This window comes from Harpia harpyja, chromosome 17, assembly GCF_026419915.1.
Source record: "Harpia harpyja isolate bHarHar1 chromosome 17, bHarHar1 primary haplotype, whole genome shotgun sequence".
Lineage (NCBI taxonomy): Eukaryota > Metazoa > Chordata > Aves > Accipitriformes > Accipitridae > Harpia > Harpia harpyja.
The window spans coordinates 29,047,686-29,062,957 of record NC_068956.1 but is presented as its reverse complement, the minus strand read 5'-3'; positions in this window follow the sequence as shown (position 1 = coordinate 29,062,957).

Here is a 15,272-nt window from a genome sequence, read left to right as displayed (position 1 = left end):
TCTCCTGAGCTGGACTCATCCTGTAAGCGGCTGCTGCAGACTTTCACTGAGCCACGGCTCCTCAGAGCTACCTTTCGCTTGCCCAACAAAGCTTTCTTTTTTTTATTTAATATAACGTTTCAGAGACTCTAGCCATTTGAATGGCAGCTGGATGGTTTCTGTGCAGCTGATGTGTCTGCTGCAGAAGGGGCCTCATCCTGTCGCTGCTCCATCCATCCGCAGTGCGGAGATCCAGCCTTTTGTGCGGGGAACCGATCTCTCTGTCTGCTAAATATGTCACTCCACCGGCTGAGCTGATTTGGCAAGATTGGACTACAATAATCAGAGCTAAAATTTGGCACTAGCATGTCATGACAAGGTCCTATTTCCATGGGGACTCACGCACAGCAGTTGATTTGACTGCATAGATATTTCCCTCAAATTGCAAGTGTCCCCTGCTTTTCTCCTCTCCTTCTTCCCCTTCATCAGCACCGTATTCGTGACAAATGAGAAAAGCAGTCGCAAGGTCTTTATAGAGACTTACGTAAGTGGGCTTTTTATTTGGGAGCTACTCAGGGAGCGGGGTCCTTGGCTTGCCCTGCAGGGCTGGTTGCTGATGTTGCATTGCCTCAATGACAACGGTGCCCACCAAAGTTTCCGAGGAACCGTACCAGAAAAGCCTGCAAGACTTTTAGTCTTGCCGCTGAAGTCCACAGCCCATCCTCAAGTGGTTGCAATGCCATCAGGGAGCCCTGCTCATGAAAGGCTGTTTTTTCTCGTCCAGCCCACCCAGACCTACCTACACTGTTTCCACAGGGCTGTTTGGCTGCCAGGTCCTTCGGACTGCGGTTCTCGCAGAGACTGGGAGGACGCAGTGCTGAAAGGCGTCTCGGGGACAGGATCCTCCAGGCCTGAAGGGCTCCCAGCAGCTCTCAACTTCCCAGCAGCGGCACAAGCCCACGACTTCCCACCCGGCCCACGCCAGGCAGAGGTCAGCCGCTTCTCTTCCTTTCGGCAGTCGCTTCTCCTCCGTCTCATACCTGCACACCAGCCTCCCCTCTGCAGGCTAAACAACCCCAATTCATTTGATATTTCCTCATAAGCCGTATCTTCCCCCTCCCTCCAATGTTTTATTTGCTCTCTTCAGCACCAAAAATTAGTCACAGAAATCCAGAGCTGACCTTCCCACAGCCGAGAGAAGCACACAACTCCTTGCCTTGTTTGCAGGCTATCTTCCTACAGAGGAATGGTGTTTGCCTCCTTTCCTTTCAAAACCACATAATTCCTGCCCCATATTCAACTGGTGACTGTAATCCAACCCATCTTCTACCAAACTGTCTTTTTGGAGTGGGACATTTATTCTGAAGTAATCTCAGTAAACCCATGACAGTTGATACACCTGGCTTTCTTCTAAGTGCTTGCCAAAAGCTTATTTGTTGCAGGATCTTTCTGGGACCTGAGGACTGGGCATCACCTGGCTCTTCCTTGCCCTCTCACACGGGCTCAGCAGCATCCGTTTCTTTCCCAGCCTCCCAGGAGCTCCCATCTTCCACAGCTTCCCACAGCTCTGTGCTTGCTTCAGCTGCGATACACCTTGAGGTGCATCTTGCCCCTTCGTCATGGGTATGAAATTATTAGCCAATTGATTGCAGTTAACCTTTTTACTAAGAGAAGCAAAAAAGCCATTTAACACAGATGCAAGCAAAAGCCATTAAGCATAATGAGTCAATAGCTTTCCCTCTCTACGGATAATGGATTACACATTACCTGTTTGTCTCCTTATTACTGGTGTTCCTACAGAAGCTAACAAGAAGTCATGCTATGACCAAAGATAGAAGGTATCTCACTTTGAGCCTTTCTTTTCCTGATTTCGGTATGCTTTAGAGTTGCACTCAGCAATCTTTTCTCACTTGTCTTTCTCTGTGGCCCCTTGAGCTGGGGTCAATGAAGAGCTTGGTAATTAGCTAAGCTAACCTCTTTCTAAACTTCTTATTCCTCCTCCTCTCTGGGGCAGTCGGCAGTTGTGCTCTTAAGAGTATTTCCTTAAAGAAACAGCCATCTATTCCATTTCCAACTTGATTGCCTCCCCTGAGATCTTACTACCAGTTGCCTGATTCCATCATGGCATTGTCCCTTGCATCCTGTCCACTCCTTGGCTGAAAACAAAGATGAAGAGAATCTCCCCTCCCATAACTGCCTTTTCTATTAAAAATAGGTCCTGCATATTCCACTGCTTTCCTGGAGACAGTCTGTGCTTTACTCAGTCAATCTCTTTGGGTTTGGCTACATTCTATCTCTTCATAGGTTAAAGCTCATAGATTTTTATCCTTGTGTACTGGTTTTAGCAGAGATAGAGTTAATTTTCTTCATACATACGATGGTTTGGATTTGTGATGAAAACGGTGTTGATAACACACCGATGTTTTAGCTATTGCTGAGCACTGCTTACACCGCGTAAAGGCCTTTTCTGTTTCCCACACTGCCCTGCCGGCGTGCAGGCTGGGGGTGTGCAAAACATTGGGAATCAACGCAGCCAGGACAGCTGATCCCAACTGAGCAAAGGGATACCCTGTACCATATGGTGTTATGCTCAGCAATAAAACTGGGTGGCGTGGGGGGGAAGGGGGAGGTTGGCCAGGGCTGCCATTGCTCGGGAACTAGTTGGGCATCGGTTGGTTGGTGGTGAGCAACTGGGGTTTTTGCATCACTTGTTCTTCTTGGCTTTGGTTTTTTTCTCTCTTTGGTTTTGGGGGTTTGTTTGTTTAATAATTAAACTGTCTTTATCTCAGCCTATGAGTTTTCACACTCTTACCCTCCTAATTCACTGCCCCGTCCCACTGGGTGGGGGAGTGAGCGAGCGGCTGTGTGGTCCTTAGCTGCCTACCAGGTTTAAACCATGACACCTTACCAACCAATTTCTCATTCATCTCATGCCTCGCTGCTGAACCTTTAGTTTTCTCATGTGTCCAAGTCACACATGATTAGATGTAATTAGTCCTAAAAAATTCATGCTCAAGCAATGAATCCAATTGGAAGCAGCAGAGTGACTGTGATTGAAGTGCTTGTTTAATGTATCATGAGCAAGGTCGCAGACAGTCGTGGCCTGTCTCCATAGATAGATACGGACAGGACCTCTTCTTTGCAGTTGATGTGACAGGGTTATTCAATCCCCAGAGCTGGCTCACCACTTGGAAAAGTGCTTGGGAAGGGCATGCTCAAGCCTTTCTGCACCTTTCAGTATCTTCATGCCCTCACTGAAGAGTGTGCTTGTGTAGCTATGGACTCTTTGGTGTAGGGTGCAGCTCTCAATGAAGAAGAGGAAAACAAGGTCCTGTTTTCATGTCTGCTGAAAGTGTCCAGGTACAACTGTAGTCTCTGCAATCCCTCCTGGCAGACCTGAAGGACAAGCCATTTCAGAGACACAGAAGAAAAACACAGACCTTAGGTCCTGCCTTTGGCATGGCAGCAACAAGACTGTCCCTCTTGCAGCAGAAGGGCTCAGCTTTGTAGATCCCAGATACCAAAGCGAAGCTTCAGACTTCCTCCGCTAAAGTCTCAGTAGGTGTTGGTTGGCCACATATTATCAACTACCTGTTCAGCGGCTCACAGGAGAGCTGTCCCAATTCACAAGTGTCCTCAGTTAACAGATGAGGAAGGCCTTCTCTGGAACATCTATGTTTTTGCTAGATGTGTAGCAAGTATAACAGTCATCTGGGCTATGATATTTTTCTTGTGATTACAACAAATTTTGTGCAGGGCCAGCAGGACACAGTCAGCAGTAAACACAAACAGCAATAGGAACAAAAGCACAGACCAATATTAGAAAAGTAAATGACTGGCTGTAACATCTTGGCTTTCTCATCCTGCACTCAGGTTCTTAGTTTATTTAGAGAATTACTTGTCCTTATGCCTTTTTTTTTTTTTTTTTTGAGGATAGGGAGGGGGAGAGAGAGAGATAAGAAGCAACAAGGTGATTGCAATTCATAAAAAGTGACCTTTGCATGACCTTGACCATTAAATCTTACCAACAGACCTTAGAAGAGCCTACTCAAAGATTACAGCATTCTGTTTTCTATTATAGCATTTAACCTTTCTTATTAAGTAGCCCAGCAGCAAGAACATCAAAACCTAATTTTTATAAATATGGACTGGAAAAGAGAATCACTGAGAGCTGTTCAGACTGTTTTTTCACATTTATATTCAGAGAAACATTGTGGGGATGTTGGGATGAGCTGTGGTTTTGCTTCGTTGATGTAAGCCGGGTGCACCACTAAAGCCGTGTTTCAGCTTTAGCATTAGCTGCAACAGTAGTGTTTCAGCTCACTGGATGCCTACTCCCACATGAATACTGAAGGATGAATGACCTGAGCCATTAGAAGGCAATAAACTCGTTTCCAGTAATTCTACACGCTGCTGTAAAACAATCCAGCATCCGTATCAGTGCATTAGCTTGGGCTGCAGGAGGGGGCTTTAGGGGCGGGTGGTGAGAGCAGGGAGCTGGGGAGGAGGACGGAGGCTGCGGCCGAAGCCTCGGATACAGCTTGCTTCCTGCTCCACCACAGACTCCCTGTGTCATCTCTGACAGGTTACTTAAGCAGTTTGTGCTTCAGTTCACTGCTGGAAATACAGATAATGTGATTTCTCTGAATTGCAGGAGGGAGTTTTGTGGCTAATTAAATGGAGGCATGTGAGAGGCTCTCAGATATTGCAATACCAAGGTCACTATTAGTACCTTTCAGAGAATGACTGATGTAGCAAATATGGTGAACAACAATGCCTGCAAAAAATAAAATACTGAGTCTCTTTGCAATTAGGACGCTGTCCACCAATTGTTCTCTCTGCTGTGAAGCTTCCTGGCCTAAGTCCCTTCTCCATGCAGTACGTGAGCAGATAACATTATTCCCAAGTGGAAGAAATCTTATGCATTTGAAAAGAAAAAATCCACTGGGAGTGGTTCCTTCAAAGTCTTATTCACCACTTCAATCCCCTCTTTGAGCTCAGAGTGAACCAACAACATATAAGCTGTAAATTCGGAAGTTCACAGAGAACCACTTGTCTGGTCCATATTATAATGTAGCTACAGAATTTGGAAAGGATTCATTAAAAAATTAATAATACTCTTAACACATTTAAATTCCCCTTGATTCCTGCTCTGCCACTATACTTCTTTTAACTTTCCTACACTTCTAACAAATGCACAAAGCTAAGTTCTGTTGTTGCCTCATTCAGTTAGGATTTGATGAATTCCTACACTCTCTTGGGTATTTGAAATGTGACTGGATGAAATTGGAGTGAATTTAATCCTCTTGGGGATGGGTATACTAGTCACAACATTCCTATAGATTATCTAACACTGTTTTGTTTTTCTTTTACACTTCTATAGCTAAATAAAATGTCTCTAACGCCTCTCTAGATACTGATCAGCCTCCCGATATCCCATTCCTCCAGAAGTGAGTACTTTTCTAAATACCTCTTTCTAGGAGGAGGATGAGGAGGAGACATCAACAGGAGGGAAGAGCAGGAGGAGGAGAAGGCAACAGGAGGCAAGAGTAGAAGGAAGAGCAGGAGGAGGAGTTTGAAGAAAAAGAGGAGGAACCGGATGAGCAAGAGATTGGAAAAGAGGAACCGGGGGAAGAACATGGGAAGGTGAAAGATAAGAAAAATAACAAAGATGAACAAAATCAGGAGGAATTGTTTAGCAAAAGAATTGAAGAAATAAAAGCTGGAAGAAAAAGAGGAAGAGGAGGAGGAAAAGGGGGGAAAAGGAATAGGAGAAGGAATAGGAGGAAGAAGAACAGAAAGACTGGGAGAAGTGGTTGGCCTTGATGATCTTAAGGGTCTTTTCCAACCTAAATGATTCTATTCTATGATTCCTAATTGATGATGCAACTTTAAGCCCTGTCCCTCCTCTCATTCACACGCCTTCTTGTTGGCAGCTGCTCATGTGCATAAGAACAAAAAACCTCCAAAGTATTGGCTCAGCAAAAATGTGTGTATCTCCTGACAGTTCTCTCTGGTAGCAGTCTGTAGTATATGCACAGGAATAAAAGATCTCTTTGTCTTCATCTGACGACCTTTAATCATTCATAGCCTTTCAAAAGAACTGCTTCTTTCATAATGCCAAGAAAGGTAATGAATGAAACAACTACTAAACTGAAAGAGAAAAAGAAAGCTTCTTCAGTAATGACTTCTTTTGCACATCCATCTTCTGGACAATAAATGGTCTGGAGTGGGGACCATGTTGCTGCTGAATTTTTTATGAGACTGCAGCTGTATCATAAGGATCTGTCCAACAATTAGAATAATTTCGCATTATTTTGGCCGTAAATGCTTCCCAACTCATCAGTATTTTTTTTTTTTAATTACAAAATTCACCTGCCCTTCTTACTGAGAGCTTCATACCCTTGATTTTCAAGAGCTACTTTTTTCCCCAAACTGTTATCAATTATCCTTCCAACTCTCAACATCACACTGAAGCCTCCCACATTTGCTGGAGCCCACAACTGGTGGCCAACTCCCATCCTCTGCCGTGACCGTAATAAACATGCTTGTGTGTGCTTTCCCTTCTGCTCTGAAGATTATGTAACCTACACATACTGTGGACAAAGAACTGTTCTTGTCCTTGTCCCAGCCATGCAAATCCAGAGCAGCTCATAGAAAACAAAACAACACTCTTTCACACCAGTGCAATAAAGCACTCCAGTGTAATAATTTGACCCACTTTCTTTTTGTACGGTACACAAGAGAAATGTGAAATGCATGCAGTCTGCTGGTGCAAAGTTTCCAGAATTTGCATGCATTATAAAGACATAGTTAATGATCATAGTGCCCATGTGGAGAAAGAAAAGGAAACAAAAGATTCAGCAGTATAAAAATGGGTGGGGAAAAAAGAAGCATAAGAGTGGGGGGGGGGGAATCTGTTTCTTAGTATTTCTCTGTACAAGTGTATCAAACACCCTTTTTGCTAAAATTAGCTGATCAAAATCACAAGAAATTTCAGTGGCAAAATCCCTGGTTTCAGTGTCACTGTGTGAAATCCTGCAGACCAGAAATGTAAGCACTGGTATCAATGCTGCAGGTAGCCCCCAGAAGCAGAGCGCACCGCAGTAGCCAGGCAATCGGCACGCTGCTGGCACTGCAAGGGTTGTTTCACATTTGCTTCAGGAGCAGACCTTTGAAAAATGAATCCCTGTATCAAGAGCTTCAAAGTTTGGGTCTCAAAATGACTGAACACTTGTAAGTTTGGTTTAAAGGACCCAGAAACTCTGGAGCAGAGCTAGGTTCTCAGCTAGGGCTGAGACCTCCTGTCTGCCAGTCCCGTCTCTTCAGCTTGCAAACCCTTCCCTCACAAGGTCCATCACTCCCATCCGGCTTCACCAGCCGCCTCTTTCCTTGACAAGCACGGATCTGTATTTCTGACTTGGTCCATCTGATCCCAATGCCAAACTAGGATTAGCATTTGGGTTCAAGTCTGTCTCACACAGTTTGCAGGATTCAGCTTTGCAGTTTGGATTCAAGCCCATATACAACGGGAGCTATATTTTTGTTTTTTTAGATAAAATCCTGTTCATATCAGGTTTCACTTCCAACAGATAGTCCAAAAGACATGACCCTTGACATTGGTATTCATTTCTCAGAGGATGCCTGAAGAGCTGAGTGAAGGCCTTTGAAAAACTTCCCAAGAAAATGCAACAGAATTTTTGGTATTTTCTCTTTAGCGCACTGTATAATTAACATGTGGAATTCATTGAAACAGGAGATGAGAGAGGCCAAGGTCTCATCTATGTGGACTGTAAGAACATCTGTACCTGTAAATAGTCAGTCCTCCCCCAAACAGTCCTATAGTTCAGTTACTGGTTGACAGGAATCAGGGAGAAGCTTCCCGTGGGGTAGAAGAAGTCCCAGCTGTGGCACCGGTCTCTGAAGCAGCTGGTACACAGCTCTGTGAGATACCAGCTACTGGATTAAATGGACCACTTGGGCAAAGGCTAAGTTCGTAAGATTACATCCAGGTGAAATCACCTTGAAAGTGCAAGTGAGATATCTGCAGCTTTTCCTTACCACTGCAGCTGTAACCAAAGGTCAGGGTTAGACAGATTTACACCACAGTGATGTGAAAGGAGACTGTTCCACTCCCTCTCCCTTCCCCTGCAGACAAAACCAGAGATTATTTAAGAAATTGTTCTTCAAATACTGTAATATTTTCACATCAGCCCTCTCCGACTTCCCTATAAGAGTGACAGACCTCTCCTGTGGCTTTGCAAAGTATTGATTGTATAAGTCAATGATGTTAAAAAATGCATACCAGAAGTTACATCCCTGAACGGGCAGTCTGCATTGCAAGTATCTGAGCATCTACTGTTTCTCTTGCCTTCAGGAGCACTCAAAACCTTTCAAACTTGAATTATCCAGTGAGATGTTTAATATTGACCTGGTAAGGTAACAATAGATATTTGAATTTAGAAACCTTGGTTGCTTTTCAACTGATAGTCAGCAAATGACTACTAATAAAACTATGTTTAAAACCAGAGATTGTGAGAGAGGACCAATTTACATTGGCAGCAGTAAGATAGCACAAAGCATTACATTACCAAAGTAGAATTGCACCCAGTATGTTAAGATTGCACATAGGGTACACACAGTTCTTCCTTACTCCAGTAGTACCTCTAGTAATTCTGGCTTGTATCCCAGCTGAGAATTGATGGAACAACAGGCTGAGTCTTTGTTTTCCTAACCTATTCTGGAAGAGTTTACTAGACCTGACCTTTTGCTAGTGGAATTTTACCTGCAGGATGTAGACTTGTCATGAGGCTGTGTATTGACTGTTACAGTTCGAGCCAAGATTTTTATAAAAATAATCCTTCCGCAAAAAATGCTGCATTAAATTGATTAATAATAAAACTTCTGAAGCTCAGATTTAAAGTAAATTTAAGGATAATGATTCACCCCAACAAATATGACTTAAAAAAAGCTCTTCAAGATATTTACTCACAACTTTTTTCCCTTCCCTTTATTAAATTCTGTTACAAGTTCACTTAGCATGCTCATCGCAACAATTAAAGAAGATATATTTTCTTCAGAATTCTGTTCCACCTTAAATCTGTGTTGTTTGGAAATATTGTTTGCATTTTCTTTAAATTCCTGCTGAGAGGAAGTAGCCGAGAATCGATACTCATACTACAATTGCAGTAGCCATGAAGAGCTGAGGTCTCCATCTTCCCAGTTCTACTACTAGGCTGCAGTAACTGTTGCTGCAATTGACTGAATGCAAAATACCCAAATATTTCTGTGGATTAAAACTGACGTTCTCATCTCACAGTTTTTTCACTTAAAATGATCTTTCTCTCCCTTGAGAGAAGCTAAGAAAGAAGCCATTTTAAAAGTATGTGCCATAGCAACTACTTGAAACTAACTCTGGGAACCAAACAGAAGGTGAATGCTGGTATAATAATAGAGCACTAAGAACAAAAGCTTTGTCAGAAAACTATGGCAGGAGCTGTCCTAAATAAACTGGATTTGTTCTTCATAGTTTGTGCCTGAAGCAGGTCATTTGATTAAAACACCTCCAAATTTCATCCCAGTTCTGCTATCTTTACTCATAATGGCAGCATTTATTGGAAGGCTGACAAATTCACAACACAAGCAGAGGTGAAATTTTAGCCACATGTCCTGCTCATCTTCCCTTCACTGTATTTAATTTTAAAATAGACTGTGACAGTTAAATGAGAAAATAAGTTGAAGTTCATTAATTGGACTAAGGTGCTAAAAGAAATGTGACTATCTGAGGTGCTTTTAAATGCTTTTGGCTTTGCAGTGCTTACTGGAAATAGGAGGCTGCCATGACGTAGAAGGATTCATGTATCTCCTCGCACAAAAGAGAAATATCCGACACCTATACATTGAGAAAGTTGCATTTATAGAAGATTGTTGTGGATCATAAGGTGTAAGCACCTGAAAAGTTGTCCTAGGGAAGTCTTAAAGGCCTTTCCATGCAAATGGGTAAGCAGCCATTAGTGATCACAACATCTCTCAAGCACCTCACTTTTTTCATTGGGATTCTGAATAACTGCGAAGACACATCAGTATTACTGCAAAATGAAATGCAGAAAGAAGCTTGACATTTACAGCTTGATCTTCCAAACATTGCAAGCCTAGAGCAGGGTTTAGTTATTGCATGGAGAATAGCCTTATTTTCAGGACTGCTGCTTAAGTATAGCTGCTTCTGATTCCCATGCCCAGAACATCTGCAAATGTGGAACCTTTTATTTTGGTGTCTCAGAATGAGTTTAGCAACCTGCTTTAGGCAGCTGTTTGAAGGCTTCAGCTTTCCTAACGGCAAAGTAGGGCAGAGCTAAAACAAATCCTGACTTCCTTTTTTCATCAAATGCGTGGATGCAGGCTGATCCTTCCCATGATGGGCTGGACCATTGAAGGGTTGTTACTGGAACTGGAAGAACCTGTTGTGTTGTGAGACATCACATAACACATCAATGGGCAACTAAAACTCTTAGATACCAAGAGAAAAAGACACCTGGGAGCCAAAAGCCTCCTGCATGGTCACTGAGTCATGCATCTCCTGCCATAAATCTCACAGAAGGAAAAGGGCAAAAGGAAATCTCCTGCTGTGGTTCCCTGTGTGATGGTGGTTGCCTCTTTGCAGGATGAGGGACAGATGCATCCATAACCACTGCGGATCACCAGGAGCTCACAGGAGACCAGGCAATCTAGAGAGACGGTAATTACATTAGCACTGCTAATGAGAACAAACCAGGAACAAAGCTTGAACAGCACACCTCGGTTGGCCACACTGCTTAATTAATAGTGCTTTTCCTGCTGGGCTTTGGGCCACTTCACCCAGTTCTCTCCTGGGAAAAATTAGTGGTATACTTACTTCACTCCAGAAACAGCTCTGCAAAGACATTATGGATGAGGTTCCACCAGGTTTGATTACATATGCCCCACACAGTCCTCTAATGCTATCCCAACTACCTATGCACACTCAAGTGCTACCATACACCCTTCTGCCCCATGCCAAGGTATGCAACACACGTCCTCAGTCTCAGGCTATAGAAACAGTATTTTGGTGACCTGCAACACCAATACATGGTAGTCTGAACTGGAACAAAAGAGTACAAAAGAGTACGGTCATGTATTAAAGCCACAAGACAGTACGCAGGACCTAGAAAACCCTCAAAGCCAAATGCATTGTAGTGTATATATAGCCAGCTCTGCTCTGCTCTGCTCTGCAATGAGCCCTAAGCCATGTAAGCAAGAGCCAGCTGATGCTCCTTGGGCTCGAGACCACAAGTTTCCTCCCTGGCTCTCTTCCCCTTGGTAGTGTAGACATGGATGTGACTTCTGGAACCCCTCCAAAGGAGCTATCCTGCCAGGTCCACCCACTGGCCATGGTTTCCACAAGACTCCGCACTTAAAAACAGCAGGAATTTTCGTACTTCCAGTGGGGTTACATGGAACAAATAAGAGCTTTCCCCAGTTAAATTCACAAGCTGGAAGAGTTAGTAAACGGCACCAGCCATTTTCCTCTCATGTGAAACCAAGGAGCTTTGTGAGCTGGAGTCCAGAATTCCAGTCTCTCTTTCCTTTGACACCAAAATGGCATCCTCTAGTAAATATCAGTGCAGAATTCTGATTTTACAAGAAATTCTTAGATATCCGTAACAAACTTAAAATGGGTAAAACCTCACTGAACTTGTGCCAGCAGATTTAGAATACAGTGGAGTTACAACCAGAAGTTGTGGAGCAAATATTACACTGAGGTTCATTATTTCTTTTTCAAGACTCAGTTATGGTGATGGTGAGGGAGTAGTGTTCCTGTGGGGAAGCTACCATGTTCTTCACAACCCCTCCGTTTGCACTCTTTCCTCCAGGAGACCGCTGGACCTCATTCACTGAAAGCAGCTTTGTCATTTTTATCCAAACTTCCCCAGAATAGAAAAGCAAAGAAATGTAAGATAGAATTTCTTCTTTGTTTCTCAAGAATTTTTATTTTTGCTTTTTAACTGTGTACGGCATTTGTAAACACACTTTACCAACTGAAGGGGGAAGATAACAACTGCACAGGGGACAGGCACAACGTGGGCAGCTGCAGTGCAGACCTGCCTTGCTATCGAAACAGCTATGATTGCTGGGGCCACCTCCGGGCACGTGTGCAAGCTTTCTGTGCAAACTCCAGCTGAGGGCTCACCTACGTTCTTCCAGCCACAAACATGGACATCACACTGAAATACTTCTATGCTGAGCAGCTACCTCCCTGGGAGGTAGCTCAGGTGCTGGGAACAGTCTTGCTATGCCAGCAAGCCCTGGGAAGACGCCATTCCTTTGCCCATCAGCTTGCTGATGCTCAAACTATTTCATGTCAGACTGCAGCAGGTATCGCAAGACTCTATATACGTTGCACAGCATAGACGTATCATATGATAGAGGACTGATGACAAAGACTCTACAATGAGAATACCAACACATCTCACCTCAGCTACTGAAGCAGACAGAAGCAATTTTCAGCAAGTAGCAACCTGGACAGGGATTTAACCTTCATTATGATAAGTCCCATATCTTCTCAGCAAGCCTCTGAATAATTTAGTGCCCTGGTTCTTTCCATCATTTCACATAAGATATTCAGCTTTTATGGAATACAGATATGAGAAACTAAGATTTCAGTTCAAAGATGTTACATTTTTTTTCTGAAATGAAAGTGAATGAGAAACCAAGCAAGTATAGCTGAAGGATCTGTTTTGAGTGAGGTATTTTATGTTGTATTTTTAGGCCTCCCACAGACAGCTGCATGTGACTCAGAAAGATGCCCAGATGTTCACTTTGGGAACAAAGTAAGGGATAAAATAAAGATATTGAGTAGCATATTTTCTTTTGCAAGCATGAGGTCTTTCGCTTTTTGGTAGCAAGTATTCATTCATTTCAGGTTTAGTATACCCCAGATGCTGAAGAAAAAGGAAAAACAGTTCCCAGTGAGTGACTGTTTCTCTGTGAAGTACTGAGGGAAGTATATCAGGATGCTCAGAGGATTATTAATACAGAAAATTAGAAAGCAGAGTTTCAGGAGAAGTGAAGAACAATGTTTCAATAGGGCCAGTGAACCAGTGAACCAGACCAGGAGTGCACTCAGCAGAGTAACTTTCTCTTTATAAAAGCATTCAGTATCAGCAGCAATATATTTTTCAGAAGCAATTAAGCAGTATTCAAAATGTCTCTTAATAAGAATAATGCATTTTGATTTCTGAGCAGCAAGAATCACCTGGCTTTTGTCAACTCTAATATTTATGACTTTATTTCCTCTTTGCTGATTGATAGCTCAGCTGGTTTCAAAGAACAGAGAGACGTAGGGAGAAGGAAGGTACAGTATCAGCAATTAGAGACCAAGGATTGTGAGTCTGTAACTCCTAAGAAGTGGGGAACAAGAGAAAAAGAAACACTTCAGAGCACAGTGAGAAATCCATCAGACACAGATTTTGCTTCAAGTCCTGTACTAGGCTGGCAAGTGTTCTTACAGACAGTAGCTTAAGGCCACAGCTATTCTGCATTCTCTTTGATTGGAACCACTGCAAGAGAAGACTGAGCTGTTCCGCAGAATAACTGAAGATGTGGGCAGAACTCAAAACCACACATATATATACACATATATACACCGAAATTATACATCCCTGGCTGATTTTAAAAGCTTTTCTCTAGGAGCATGAAGACTCAGTGAAAGACTCTTAAAACCTTATAAATCTCCTGGACTTGAAAACCTGACTTTTTAGCATCTCGGTAATTATAATACGATTTCCAATTCTGGGTTTAATGAAAAAGTTCCCTCCGTTTCAATACACTGCCATAAAATATGAATTTCAGTCTGTGTCTTAACAACAGAGAGGAAGAGGAGGAAGAAAATGGCCAGAACAGATAGTGAAATCTGTGAGACCATCTGGAGATGGCAAGTTGAAATCCATCCCCAAAAGAAATGGTTCAAGGTTCTTCTGCCAGGCGTTGCCCATCTGATAGTCTCTACAAAATGCTGATACACTTCAAGTGGGTGCTGGTGGGATTCTCAGGGTGCCTAGGAGCCTGATGGCAGATGTTTGCCTTGGCTTAAGGAACCCTTCATACTTTGTGATTAGAAACCACCAAATCATCACAGCACAGCTGCACAGGTGCAAATAATGCAATGCCCAAGCCAGAGTCCTGTGAAGCTGTAAAAATGTTTTTTTCAGTCTTTCAGCAGAATTAGGTACTTAAACACCTTTAAAAATACCAGTGTGTCATTTACCACATTAAGCATGTGACCACCTCTGCTAACTTGGCCTCTGGTTTGCTTCCCCATGGACCCATGGGAGAGGTGACCACCACAGCTGGGGCTTGTGTAGCCAGACCCAGTCATAGAATCACAGAATAGTTTGGGTTGGAAGGGAACTATAAACGTCATCTAGTACAAGCCCCCTGCAATGACCAGCAACAATTTCAACTAGATCAGGTTGCTCTAGTCAGAGCCCTGTCCAACCTGACCTTGAATGTTTCCAGGGACAGGGCATCTACCACATCTCTGAGCAACCCATTCCAATGTAAAAAAATTTCTTCCTTATATCTAGTCTAAATCTACCCTCTTTTAGTTTAAAACCACTAGCCCTTGTCCTATTGCAACAGGTCCTACTAAAAAGTTTGTCCCCATCTTTCTTATAAGCCCCCATTAAGTACTGGAAGACTGCTCTAAGGTCCCCCTGGAGCCTTCTCTTCTCCAGGCTGAACAACCCCAACTCTCTCAGCCTGTCCTCATAGGATAAGGTGTTCCATCCCTCCGAGCACTTTTTCATGGCCCCCCTCTGGACCCGCTCCAACAGGTCCATGTCTTTCCTGTGCTGAGGACCCCAGAGCTGGACGCAGTACTGTGGGTGGGCTCTCATGAGAGCGGAGTAGAGGGGCAGAATCAGCTCCCTTGACCTGTTGGCCATGCTTCTTTTGATGCAGCCCAGGATACGATGGGCTTTCTGGGCTGCGAGTGCAAATTGACGGCTCATGTCCAGTTTTTCATCCACCAGTACCCCCAAGTCCTTCCCCTGTAGGGGGGGACTGCTCTCCACCCCTTCATCCCCCAGCCTGGATTGATACTGGGGGTTGCCCCAACCCAGGTGCAGGACCTTGCACTTGGCCTTGTTGAATCTCATGAAGTTCACACGGGCCTACTTCTCGAGCTTGTCCAGGTCCTTCTGGATGGCATCTTGTCCCTCAGGCATGTCAACCGCACCACTCAGCTTGGTGTCATCTGCAAACTTGCTGAGGGTGCA